The sequence below is a fragment of the Oryx dammah genome, unplaced genomic scaffold, assembly GCF_014754425.2.
Source record: "Oryx dammah isolate SB20612 unplaced genomic scaffold, SCBI_Odam_1.1 HiC_scaffold_3, whole genome shotgun sequence".
NCBI lineage: Eukaryota > Metazoa > Chordata > Mammalia > Artiodactyla > Bovidae > Oryx > Oryx dammah.
In genome coordinates, this window is record NW_024070187.1 from 70,203,145 (window position 1) to 70,216,935 (window position 13,791).

Below are 13,791 nucleotides of genomic sequence, written 5' to 3' on the forward strand. Positions count from 1 at the left end.
CTATTGATACCATGACATTATTGTCCTTCACCTCTCTAAGTTTTATCTCCTTGATGTACTTAAGAGAATCATTCTTATCATCCATTTTTAATATCCCCAACTCTCTTGCCTCCCTGCCTTGCTTCTTCCTGCTGATTTAACTAAGGTACTGCTACTGCTGCTACGTTGCTTCAGTCGTGTCTGACTGGGCAACCCCATCCCTGGGATTCTCCAGGCAAGAACACTGGAGTGGGCTGCCGTTTCATTCTCCATCCCTGGTTAAATTCAACCCTCCCTTCCCCGGGTGTGCACCCATGCACCTGAACTATGGCTGGCGAAATACAGTCCCCAAACATCCCCCTTCAGGTTGTGGCCACTCACCTCAAGCAGTCTTCACTGCTGCAGTCACAGTGAACATCCCTATTCCATTCACTCTCCCACTCTGCTGACTTGTGTCGCATCTCTGACTCGAGAGTGAAGCTGCTGGAAGACAACTTCCACAGGTTATCATCACTGCACCCACATAAGCATCTGCCCTTGCGTGTTGTCTGCCCTTATTGCTATTGTTGAAGGATACTTCTTTAAAAAGAATATATAATCATGATTCTCATACAAATATAAAATGAACATGTGCCAAAGATTCTATTGAAATCGTGGTGAAGGAACCAGTAAGACATTAGAACCAGCTCAGAGAATTTCAAAGAGCGGACACATAAATGGATAATGTACATGCGTGTGTCTTAAGTCGCTTCAGTTGTGTCCAACCCTTTGTGACCCCATGGACTGTAGCCCACCAGGATCCTCTGCCCATGGGATTTTCTAGGCAAGAATACTTGAGTGGGTTGCCGTGCCTTCCTCCAGAGGATCTTCCCAAACCAGGGATTGAACCCACCTCTCATGTCTCCACGTTGGCAGGTGGGTTCGTTACCACTCGTGCCACCTGGGAAGCCCATATGGATAGTAAGGCATGCGAAAAATAAATTTGCTTAATATATGCAAAACTGTCTTCTGTAGTAGGAGAGGAAAATCAGTTGTGCCCCCATTGGACAAAATTCATTTGTATGTCTATAGAAAAGATTTTGCATTCCTACCAAGTGTCTAGTTATAGTTCAAAGGCAAGGTGCAGATAACCTGAAGAGTATGATAGACTAGACACCAGTAATATTTTTTTTTTGCTCATTTCAAAATCATTTACAACTTTTTCCTGAAACTAAAAACAGTCTGTCTGGGTTTCTAGTTGAAGCTAGGCCCTCTGCTTGGGCACTAGAGTTTACCTAAGGACATTGGTTAGCTCTTCTTCCTATTAAGTCAGCAAAGTTTTGCCCTTTCTCAATTTTGCCAGCAGCAAACAAAATACCTTTTTAAAACCTAACCCCATTTCCTTCACCGGATAGCACCTGATTTTTCTGGTGGCTTTGCAGCCAAACTACAAAGTTTTCTTCTGTCCTTACTAGCTCCAGCTCTTTTCCTCGCACTGTTCAACCCATTCCAGTCACTCTCCAGACCACACAGCTCAACTGATACTGCTCCTGAAAGAGCCTCCAGCAACCGTGAGAAATCCAGTGGTTGCTTCTCAGCATCCACACCGATGCAGCAGTCAGCCACTTCGCCTTGATACGCTTCCTCTAATTGACTCTAAGACTCGGCACACTCCTGAGCTTTCCTCCTTACTTCCCTGGCTATTCCTTCCCAGGTTTTTCTACGATTCTTTCTCTTTATCCTAACTTCTGAATGTAGAAATGCGCCAGTTCCGAGTTCTTGGTCCCTTTCTCTATCTTTAGATGGTGATCTCATAACAGTCTCATGACTTGAAATACTATTTATATACTGATAACTTCTAAATATATGACAATGTCTAAACATCATTCCTCAACTCTCAACTCATGTCCAATTGCATACTCGGTGTCTCTACTTGGTGTGTAATATAGATCTCGATTGATGTGATTACATGGGAATTTCTGATTTTTCTCATCCGCCACCTCTCCTACAGGCCTCCCGTTTCTTTTAATTACTCAAACTGAAAACAGCGAGGTCTTCCTTGACTCTTCTCTTTCTCTCTTGGCGTGCAGACCATCAGTGGCTCTGCATCCAGAAGTTATCCCTGTTATATTAACTCTTTGAGCTCCCCTCCTGATTTGAGCCACCATCATTGAACCACCTAATCTGTTGCAACAGACTCCTAATCGGTCTCCTGGCTTTCTCCCTTATTCTCTACAGCTGATTCTCAACATAAGCCAGCGTGATCTTTCAAAAACGTAGCTCATGTCACTACTGTCTCAAAGCTCTGCAACAACTACCAGTTCCTCTCAGATTAAGGCCAAAGTTACTCCAGTAACCTACTAGTTTCCCATATGATCTGACCCGCAGTCATCTCTCTTACCTCGTCTATTCTTACCTTCATTCCCTCTCCCTGCACACTGGCCTCCTTGCTGGTCCATATACATCAGCCATGCTCCCATTTTAGGGCCTTTGCACAGGTTGTTCCCTCTGTGTAGAGTGCTGCTTCCCCAGAGGGCCACATGGCTAACTCCTTCACCATCATTGTGCTATCTACTGCTGTGTAGTGACGTACTCCAGATCTTAGCAACATAAAACAGCAAATGTCTCTCACAGTTTCTGTGGGTCAGGATTTCAGGTGCAGCTTAGCTGACTGCCTCTGCCTCAAAGATTCACTCGGTCAAAATGTCCCCAGGGCTGAAGTCCCATCAGCAAGCTCCCTGAGGGAGAACCCTCCTCCAAACTCATTCATGTGAATATTAGCAGGATTCAGTTCCTTGTTAGCTACTGAACTGTGGGTCAGGAACCTCCTCTAGTTCCCTGACACATGGATCTCTCAGTGGGGCAGCTCATAGCATGGGACCCACCTCCCATCAGAGCAGGCAAGCAAGAGAATGCAACACAGAAGCAACCACTTTATCACCTACTCTTGGAAGTGACATCCCCTCACTTTCTCCATGTCTGTTAGAAGGGAGTCACTGGATCAGCTCATACTCATTACACAGGGCAGGGTTGTTATCAGGAGGGTGTGGGCCACTGGGGGTGGGGAGGCTGCCTACCGCAACCACCTTGTCAGTAAGGTGTCATGCTGTGGCATGCTCAGCTGTGTCTGACTGCGACCCTATGGACTGTAGCCCGCAGGCTCCTCTGTCCATCGAATTTTACAGGCAAGAGTACTAGGGTAGGTTCCCATTTTCTACTCCAGGGGATCTTCCCAACCCGGGGATTAAACCCGTGTCTCTTGTCAGGCAGATTCTTTGCCACTGCGCCACCTGGGTCCTTATTTAAGGGTTGCAGTCTAACCCTTGTGTTTTCATCTCCCTTTGCTCTCTTTGCTCCCTTTGCCGAAATCCTTACTGCTCTGAATTATGGTTTTCTCTGGATTTATGCCAGGAGTGGAATTGATAGTTTTATTTTTAGTTTTTTAAGGAATCTCCATACCGTTCTCCATAGTGGCTGTACCAGTTTATTCCCACCAACATTGGAGGAGGGCTCACTTTTCTCATCACTCTCTCCAGCATTTATTATTTGTAGACTTTTTGATGATGGCCATTCCGACTGGTGTGGGGTCAGGTCTATCTCTCCTTCTATCCTAAATGATAATCTAGGTGGGTAGAGAATCCTGCATTAAGTTTTTCCCTTTTAGGATTTTTAATATATCTTGCCACTCCTTTTAGCCTGCAAAGTTTCTGTGAAAAAATCAGTTATAAGCCTTATGGGAGTTCCCTTGTAACTGGCTCTTTGTTTTTCTCTCACTGCCTTTAGAATACTCTCTTAATTTTGCCATTTTAATTATGATGTGTCTTGGTGTGAGTCTGTTTGGGTTCACCTTTTCTGTAACCTTCTGGGCTTCCTGTACCCTATATCAGTTTCTTTCTTTAGATTTCAGAAGTTTTCTGCTATAATTTCTCCCAATACATTTCCCTTCTTTCTCGAACCCCTATTATGCATAGGTTGGCACATATTATATCACTTCATAGATCTCATACACTGCTTTCATTTTTGTTCATTCATCTTTCTGCCTGCTGTTTCGATTTGGGTGATTTCCATTATTCTGTCTCCAAGATCACACATTTGTTCCTTTGTGTCATTTTATCTGCTGTTCATTGCTTCTAGGTTGGTTTTTACCTCAGCAGTTGAATCGTCTCTTTTCTATTGTTTTATCTTTATAGTTTCTAGCTTCTTGTTACAGTGGTCAGCATTTCTATCAGTAATCTCTCTTAATTCAGTTAGTATTTTTATTGCCATTTTTTAAATTCTGGGTCTGGTAGGCCGTGAGCTTTGCTTTATTTGTTCTTTCAGGGAATTCCCTTTGCTCTTGCAGTTGGGAGTAATTTCTCTCCTTTTTATTTAACTTCCTCTGTCTCTATGAATTTAGGAGGAACAATTGTCTACTGTGGTCTCCTCGTTGGAGTGTTTTTAGGTGGGAATGTCCCTGTGTAGACCGTGTGTGTCCAATATCTTTGGTGCAAGGGCTGGTTTTGGAATGGACCAAATGGACCTTTACTCAGGGTATGCTAGCGGTTATCTCCCTGCTGGGAGTGTGGTTGGTATTGTGTTGACTAGCGCCTGTACTAGATGTGAGGCAGGGCTTCCTCTTGGCTCCCTGGTGGTCACCACCCTGGCAAGGGCAGGGTCTGCTCCACAGTTGTTGGAGTAGCAGCTCTGAGTGCTGGGTTCGGTCAGGCTCCATTGCCCTCAAGCGCATGCCATGTCCCAAAGGAAGGGATTGCTGAAGGAAGCGAAGCCCATGCAATCACAGAGGACCAGTGTAAACCCGTATAGACGTCCACAGTTCTGCCCAAGCTTACATCCCTTTCACATTTCGTCCCAGATCTAGTGCCAGGCGGTGGTGTGGGGTAAGCTGGGGATCTGGGTGTTGTGGCTGCAGGGATTGAGATGGCGGCACTGTCACCAGAGATCTGCCTGCCTCTGTTGCAGCCCTCTCCCAGGACCTGCCTGCCCTGTAGCTATGCTGAGCTGCAGTGTGGAGTGGGTGGGGCCCAGGCACCCCAGCTGGGAGAGGAACCACTACTCCTGAGCATGCTGATGATAGCCGTCCCTGTCCTCCTCAGGACACATGCCACACCCCTCTAGGGTCTCTACATAGGGCCCTAGAGTCCTCTCCCAGGGCCAGTCTTCCTGAGATTCACAGCTTAGCCATTGCTTACTTGCCACCCCATGTGTGTGCTGACAGGGGCCTGCACGGCTCCTCTGGAATCACACCACTGGCACCCAGCTCTGTCTAGAATGTGTAGAACAAGTTGGAATTTACCCTGTCCAAAATCACAGTTTATATACTTTAATATTTTTCCCTTTTTGGTACAATTTTCCAGGCTGTGAAGTTGTAAAGTGTTATTGTTGCTCTTGTTGTTTTTTTAATATAAGAGAGACTTAGGCTTTTAACTCAGATGAATTTTATTTGAATTCCCCAGATCATATCTTCTGAAATGTGTAGTAATTTAGAATCAGAAACACCTGATAGTAAGAGGATGTGTTGGAATGAATAAGTAACCTCTGAGTATGCCATTTTTGGTATGCATACTAATACATTTTACTTACTCATAGAACATAAAGGTATCAACAGGAATTCGGGGTGTGGCTAGACCTTAACCTGGTTAGTAGAAGTTGGCAAAGGGGCCTGGCTCTCTGCAGACTGTGCATCTGCCCTACAGAATCCAGGCCTACCTTCCATTTCATGACTCACAAGGTCTCTTTTCATTACCCTAAATTTCAAACTTTTATATAGTAAGCGGAACAAAGCAAATGCTTGTGCTACTTGATGGAGCAGTTGCACCCTGATTTGTCTACCATAGAAGACAGTTTTGTTTTTGTTTTTAAAGTCACAAGCAGAATTACAGACTTTGCTCTTTCCCTTCAGCATCTCCCACTTGCAGGTTAGATTTCCCTAGTCAGCAGCATCTTTAGGTCTAAGACAATATTTATAAAATCATCTTTGGAAACTCTGGGTGAAGAATAACACCATCTTATCCTAGGGCTTCGCTTGTAGCTCAGCTGGTAAAAAATCTGCCTGCAACGCAGGAGACCCCAGTTCGATTCCTGGACTGGGAAGATCTGCTGGAGAAGGGATAAGCCACCCACTCCAGTATTCTTGGGCTTCCCTGGTGGCTCAGCTGGTAAAGAATCCATCTGCAATGTGGGAGACCTGGGTTCAGTCCCTGGGTTGCGAAGATTCCCCTGGAGGAGGGAACAGCTACCCACTCCAGTATTCTGGCCTGGAGAAAATTCCATGGATTGTACAGTCCATGGGGTCACAAAGAGTAGGACATGATGAGCAACTTTCACTTTTTCTTTTCAACCTTGGGAAGGAAAGAAATTAAATCCCCTCAGGAAACAATGGAGAAAAAGTGAAAATCAATTAGCTTAATCTCTTTAAGTCCAGGGAAAGAGAGAAAGGCTCCTGTCAAACTCAGAAGTTTACACCCAGGCACATTTAGAGACTCCGTACAGGAAACACAATGCTTACTAAGGATGTTCCTCCTCCTGGATCAGGCAGTTGCCAGAATTTTTGACACCGACTTTTGTCAGCTTAGTGCCTTATTTAAAAAGATCACCTATCTGTAGCCAGGTCTTTACATGTTACCTCTCTGAAAACAAAAGAAGAGCTGTTTATCTATTCAACCAAATTTATTTAGCACCTGCTATATGCAAAGCATGGAGGTAGGCTCTGTGGTGCATACAAGGTTATATAGACATGATTCTTGATCTCAAGAAGCCCACATTTCAGTATGAAGATGACATAGGTTTATCAACAACCTATTGCCTTACATTAAAGTCATGGAGGAAGTCCATCAGTGTCATCATTTCCCTAGCACCTCATGATCTCCTCCTTACAGTTCAGATCCTGACACTTGATAGGCTGTGAAGCCGTATGTGGCTTCATAAGCAAAAGAGCTATGCCGTCGCACAGGCACAGAAGGGCCCCATGCTTGGTTTAATCCTCTACTGTTGCTATCTGGAAATCCGTAATGATTTTATTTTTGAACTTGTGTTGATAGATGAAGTCTGTTGGGACAATGAAACATGCACGTGAGCAGCGGGAACGTGACCAGAGGTTATGCCTGCCTGAGTGCAGAGGGCTCAGGCCACACACGCAACCCAGCATGCACACACATGCATCTGAGCAGCTCGGTGCAGCCAGGCTGGGGGGATGGTGGAGGCAATAGCAGAAGCAGAGGCAACAGCTGTGGCAGCGCTGGCTCCACAGACACGAAGGGCCCCTGCATGGGGACAGCACCAGGACCTGCAGTGGGAAGCCAGCCGGCCGCTCTGGTCATCACACAAACATCACCTCTCCAGCCTGACACTGGGACAGCAACTGCTGGCACTCAGGCAGCAGACCATATCAGTAAGTTAGTGCCAAATATATGACATTGCAATGAAAGATATCAGGGAATTATTAGAATTTCCAAAGAGTTTAGAATCTCTGGTTTTGAAAACTGCTGCCGCATTGTGAAGCAAATAACCACACATGTAGAAACAGAAATGAAAGGATTACCCACATTCTACAGAATAAAACACTATAAAGAAGATGTGGTATATATACTCAGCCTTATACTTAAAAAGAAAGTAGTTTTTTACTTCCCTGGTGGCCCAGTGGTTGACTCTGTCTTCCACTGCAGGGGACGTGGGTTCAATCCCTGGTTGGGAAACTTCTGTGTGCCATGCAGAACTGCCACAAAGAAAAAAAAAATGAAATTTTTCCATGTGCAACAACATGGGTGAACTTAGAGGGTATTATATTTAGTGGAATAAGTCAGAGAAAGACAAATACTGTAGTTATCACTTATATGTGGAATTTAAAATAAATGAATATAACAAAAAGGCTCATAGATACAGAGAAAAAACTAGTCATTATCAGTGGGAAGAGAGGTAGGAGGAGAAGCAATATACTGGTAGGGGATTAAGAGGTAATTACTAGGTATAAAATAAATAAGATACAAGAATGTAATGTACAGCACAGGGAATATAGCCTGTTATTTTTATATGTATTTATAAAATTATATATAGACTAAGGCTATAACAATACTGAATCACTATGTGGTAAACTATGTTATTGAAAGCAACTATCCTTCAGTGTTTAAAAACACTATTTTCATTTGAAGGTTTGAATGAGTCATTTGTTGTTGTTTGGGGTTTTGGGTATAACTACTTTACAATGTTGTGTTAGTTTCTACTGTACAACAATGTGAATCAGCTGTATGTATACATATATCCCTTCTCTCTTGAGCCTGCCTCCCACCCCCTATCCCACTGCTCTACATCGTCACGGAGCTCTGAATTGAGCTCCGTGTTGTATAGGCACTTCCCACTAGCTATGTCTTTTACACGTGGTGATCCATGGGGTCGCAAAGGGTCAGACACAACTGAGAGACTGAACTGAACTGAACTGACTGTATAGTCATTACTACTTTCCCAGTTTGTCCTACCCTCTCCTTCTTCTCCTGTGAATGAACCAGTTTTTAATGAGGAAAGCCATAGGGAATTAATTTTCTTTCCTTGTAATTGAAGCTAAAATGACAGAAAGCTTAAACAAGATTTTCAAATTGTAGTCAAATCACAAAATCACTTTCAGTTACTTGTACAACCTCCACAAGTTTCAAGAAACATTGCTTTATAACTGAGGAAACATTAAAATGACATTATGCATGCTCATACTTTAAACTCAGACTTACATAAAACAAATCCATGTGAAAAATTAAATCTGTTTAGAAAAATAGTCCCACAAGAACCAACACCAGAATAGACTAGAGCTACTAAAATATCTATTTCAAAATAAGTCATTAGAAATGTATCTTAGTGTTGTCACAGCCTATAAAATATTCTCAGCATTTGCATCAGCAGAAAGATCCTTTCAAAATGAAAATGATCATAAGTTGTGATCTTACATTTGCTGAGTGACTGATGATGCTTTCAGGCATAGCTCTTGAAAAATAAACTATATGGAATGAATTTCTTACCTGTTAAAATGACAAGTGTAAATCTTAATTTGCAGACAAGTGAGCCCAAACAATGTTCATAATAAATCAAGATATCATATTAATATACTATTGTAGTTTATTATATTATATAGAATATTGACCCCCCCCATATTACTTTTGCAGTTTTCAGATTCACTGAGCTTCCCATTTACCACCATTACTCCTATTAAACTAGTACCTTTAGCTGCCCTTTTTCCCCTGCTTTTGAACAGGGGTCCCACATTTTCATTCTGCACCTGACCAAGCGAATTATGTAGCCAACCTTGGTCAGGTAAGAGTATGACAGATGTTTCATCATACGCCATTACTCAAGACAGTTTGTGTTGTGAATGCTTAAGAATACAGAAAAAAGCAAGAAATACAAAAAAAAAAAAAAAAAGATGCCTGTTCTTAATGTGTTCCATACAAAATCTATCAGCTGGTAGACATTTTATCTATGTTAGGAGGAAAACTGTGTAATACTATGAGTCAGAGTGCAGAATTTGGCATAAGGAGAACTCTGCATTTGATCCAAAATGGATGTCACAAAAAAACAGTTGGGACAATCCCTCCAGTGGGTTGGCATCCTGATTAAAATAAGCGTTTGTGGTCCAAAGCATAAGGTTAGCAGGGATAAACACCCATTCACATGAGGGTCAAACTCGTACTTTATAAGCAGTAAGTCAGTCAGATTGTCCTGTCAGTATGCTGAGATTTTCAAGTAGGAAGAGCTATTTTTTCTCCAAATCAGAGAAATGGCATCACAATATGGGCCCTCCCCTCCTAGGCTTCTTCAGAATTGACAACTTCCAATAAGCTTTAGTGAAAGTTGCTCAGTCATGTCCGACTCTGCGACCCCATGGATATATAGTCCATGGAATTCTCCAGGCCAGAATACTGGAGTGAGTAACCTTTCCCTTCTCCAGGGGATCTTCCCAACCCAGGGATTGAACCCAGGTCTCCCGTATTACAGGCAGATTCTTTACCAGCTGAGCCACAAGGGAAGCTACAAAATCACCATAGAGATGACTTATATTTGAAAATGAAATATCAGGGAAAATCACCTAAATCAGATAAATCAAATTTGCTTTCCATAGAGCTAAAAAAGATCCATTAATTATAATTATTTTATTTTATTTTATGATTGTAATATAAAACAACTTTAAAAGAAGATGCATATTTACCCAAAACAAATTTAGTTCTATCTTCTGACTTTGAAAGAAGTTATGGATTTCTAAGTGATATAATTTGTTTATCAATGCTTTTAGTAAGTAAGTGAAGTCACTTGGTCATGTCCGACTCTTTGCGACCCCTTGGACTGTAGCCTACCAGGATTCTCCATCCATGGGATTCTCCAGGCAAGAATACTGGAGTGGGTTACCATTTCCTTCTCCAATCAATGCTTTTAACTGGTCCCATTTCTAGTATCTATAATGTTAAAATAGACTGAGAAAAGCTATAAGCATGTAGAGAATTACAGAGAAAGGCATGATAAACAATGTTTCTAAGATTAGGAAAAACAATAGCAATACATATAAGAATAAGAAAATAAATTTCATAATGTGTAAAGCCCTCTTACAAATTAGTGACAAAATGACTTGGCAGCAGGCTTCTGTTTTCTAGGCTGACTATATCAAAGTTAGCTTTGAAGGACAAAAGCAAGTTTAAAAGAACTGTCTGAGGAGAGTGTGGAAAAGTGGCATTCCTCTGTCTTTGTGGTCCTCAGAGAACGGAGTGCCTGGTGATTGATGACAGATGGAAAAGTCACAGGGCTTTAGCAGTCAAAATGCCCCACCCACCACCTCAATCCTTCCTGTGCCTCTCTAAACCACTGGCATCAGAAAGCTTGGAATTTACAGTGAAAATAATTTGATGAGCTAGAACAAGGACAAAGAGAAAAGAATGTTGTTTATCAGATACCATCAACACAGCAGTGAAACAGAAATAAAAACAGAAACACACATACACACACAAAAACCTGAGACTAGCTATTTATCTAGATAGACTCTCCAGAAAAGGGTGGGACCAAAGGCCTCTTATTATCACATAGGTGTGATTCCAGCTGTGTGGGGGGTATATAGGGTTGTTATACGTGTGCAGGGTTAAAGAACCAAGCTCTTTGCTCTAGTGTAGGCAAAGGATTGCAGACTGGCAGCCTGAAACCCAAATTGGACTCACAATTCAGTTCAGTCGTTCAGTCGTGTACAACTCTTTGCAACCCCATGGACTGCAGCACACCAGGTTTCACTATCCATCACCAGCTCCCTGAGCTTGCTTAAACTCATGTCCATTGAGTCAGTGATGCCATCCAACCATCTCATCCTCTGTTGTCCCTTTCTCCTCCTGCCTTCAATCTTTCCCAGCATCAGGGTGTTTTCCAATGGGTCAATTCTTCACATCAGGTGGCCAAAGTATTGGAGTTTCAGCTTTAGCATCAGTCCTTCCAATGAATATTAAGGACAGATTTCTTTGGGATTGACTGGTTTGAGCTCTTTGCAGTCCAAGGGACTCTCAAGAGTCTTCTCCAACACCACAGTTCAAAAGCATCAACTCTTCTGTGCTCAGCTTTCTTTATAGTCCAACTGTCACATCCATACATGACTACTGGAAAAACCATAGCTTTGACTAGATGGACCTTTGTTGGCAAAGTAACATCCCTGCTTTTTAATATGCTGTCTAGATTGGTCATAGCTTTTCTCCCAAGGAGCAAGCATCTTTTAATTTCATGGCTGCAGTCACCATCTGCAGTGATTTTGAAGCCCAAGAAAATAAAGTCTGTCACTGTTTCCATTGTTTCCCCATCTATTTGCCATGAAGTGATGGGACCGGATGCCATGGTCTTAGCTTTTTGAATGTTGAGTTTTAAGCCAGCTTTTTCACAATCCCCTTTCACTTTCATCAAGAAACTCTTCAGTTCCTCTTCACTTTCTGCCATAAGGGTGGTGTCATCTGCATATCTGAGGTTATTGATATTTCTCCTGGCAATCTGGATTCCAGCTTGTGCTTCATCCAGCCCAGCATTACACAAGATGTACTCTGAATATAAGTTAAATAAGCAGGGTGACAGTATACAGCCTTGATGTACTCCTTTCCCAATTTGGAACCAGTCTGTTGTTCCATCTCCAGTTCTAACTATTGCTTCTTGACCTGGTTTTTCAGATAGGTGCTATTTTGCCTGCACAGTTTTAAACAGTTTTTCTCTTTTTTAAAAAATAATGATTTATTTTATTTTTGGCCATTCTACATAATTTGTGGAATCTTATTTCCCTGACAAGGGGTTGAACCCAGATCTCAGCAGTAAAAGTGCAGAGTCCTCATCACTGGACCACTGGGGAATTCCTGGAGAGGCTGACTTTAGATGGATGAGCAGGAAGTTGTCTTTGAGGAAGTGATATTTATCCTAAATGACCCAAACCAGATCTGAAAAAAAGTATTCTAAAAAGAGAAACAGCAAGTAGAAAGGTCTTGAGGTGGAACCAAGCTTGACTGGGCAGGGCATATGAGGTAGAGAAAGAGATGAAGTCACACAGAAGGCAGGGTTTAGATCACATAGAACTTTAAATCAGACTTGGACTTTATTCTAAGGACATTAACTGGACTTAATTATAAGGGCATTTGGAAGCTGTTCAGTTCAGTCGCTCAGTCGTGTCCGACTCTTTGCAACCCCATGAATCGCAGCACGCCAGACCTCCCTGTCCATCACCTACTCCTGGAGTTCACTCAGACTCATGTCCATCGAGTCACTGATGCCATCCAGCCATCTCATCCTCTGCCATCTCCTTCTCCTCCTGCCCCCAATTCCTCCCAGCATCAGAGTCTTTGCCAATGAGTCAACTCTTCGCATGAGGTGGCCAAAATACTGGAGTTTCAGCTTTAGCATCATTCCTTCCAAAGAAATCCCAGGGCTGATCTCCTTCAGAATGGACTGGTTGGATCTCCTTCCAGTCCAAGGGACTCTCAAGAGTCTTCTCCAACAACACAGTTCAAAAGCATCAATTCTTCGGCGCTCAGCCTTCTTCACAGTCCAACTCTCACATCCATTCATGACCACTAGAAAAACCATAGCTTTGACTAGACGGACCTTAATCGGCAAAGTAATGTCTCTGCTTTGGAATATACTATCTAGGTTGGTCATAATTTTTCTTCCAAGGAGTAAGCGTCTTTTAATTTCATGGCTGCAATCACCATCTGCAGTGATTTTGGAGCCCCCAAAAATAAAGTCTGACACTGTTTCCACTGTTTCCCCATCTCTTTCCCATGAAGTGATGGGGCCAGATGCCATGATCTTCGTTTTCTGAATGTTGAGCTTTAAGCCAACTTTTTCACTCTCCTCTTTCACTTTCATCAAGAGGCTTTTTAGTTCCTCTTCACTTTCTGCCATAAGGGTGGTGTCATCTGCATATCTGAGGTTATTGATATTTCTCCCAGCAATCTTGATTCCAGCTTGTGTTTCTTCCAGCCCAGCATTTCTCATGATGTACTCTGCATAGAAGTTAAATAAGCAGGGTGACAATATACAGCCTTGTTGTACTCCTTTTGCTATTTGAAACCAGTCTGTTGTTCCATGTCCAGTTCTAACTGTTGCTTCCTGACCTGCATACAGATTTCTCAAGAGGCAGGTCAGGTGATCTGGTATTCCCATCTCTTTCAGAATTTTCCACAGTTTATTGTGATCCACACAGTCAAAGGCTTTGGCATAGTCAATAAAGCAGAAATAGATGTTTTTCTGGAACTCTTTTGCTTTTTCCATGACCCAGCAGATGCTGGCAATTTGATCTCTGGTTCCTCTGCCTTTTCTAAAACCAGCTTGAACATAATGTTAAACAGGGGGATG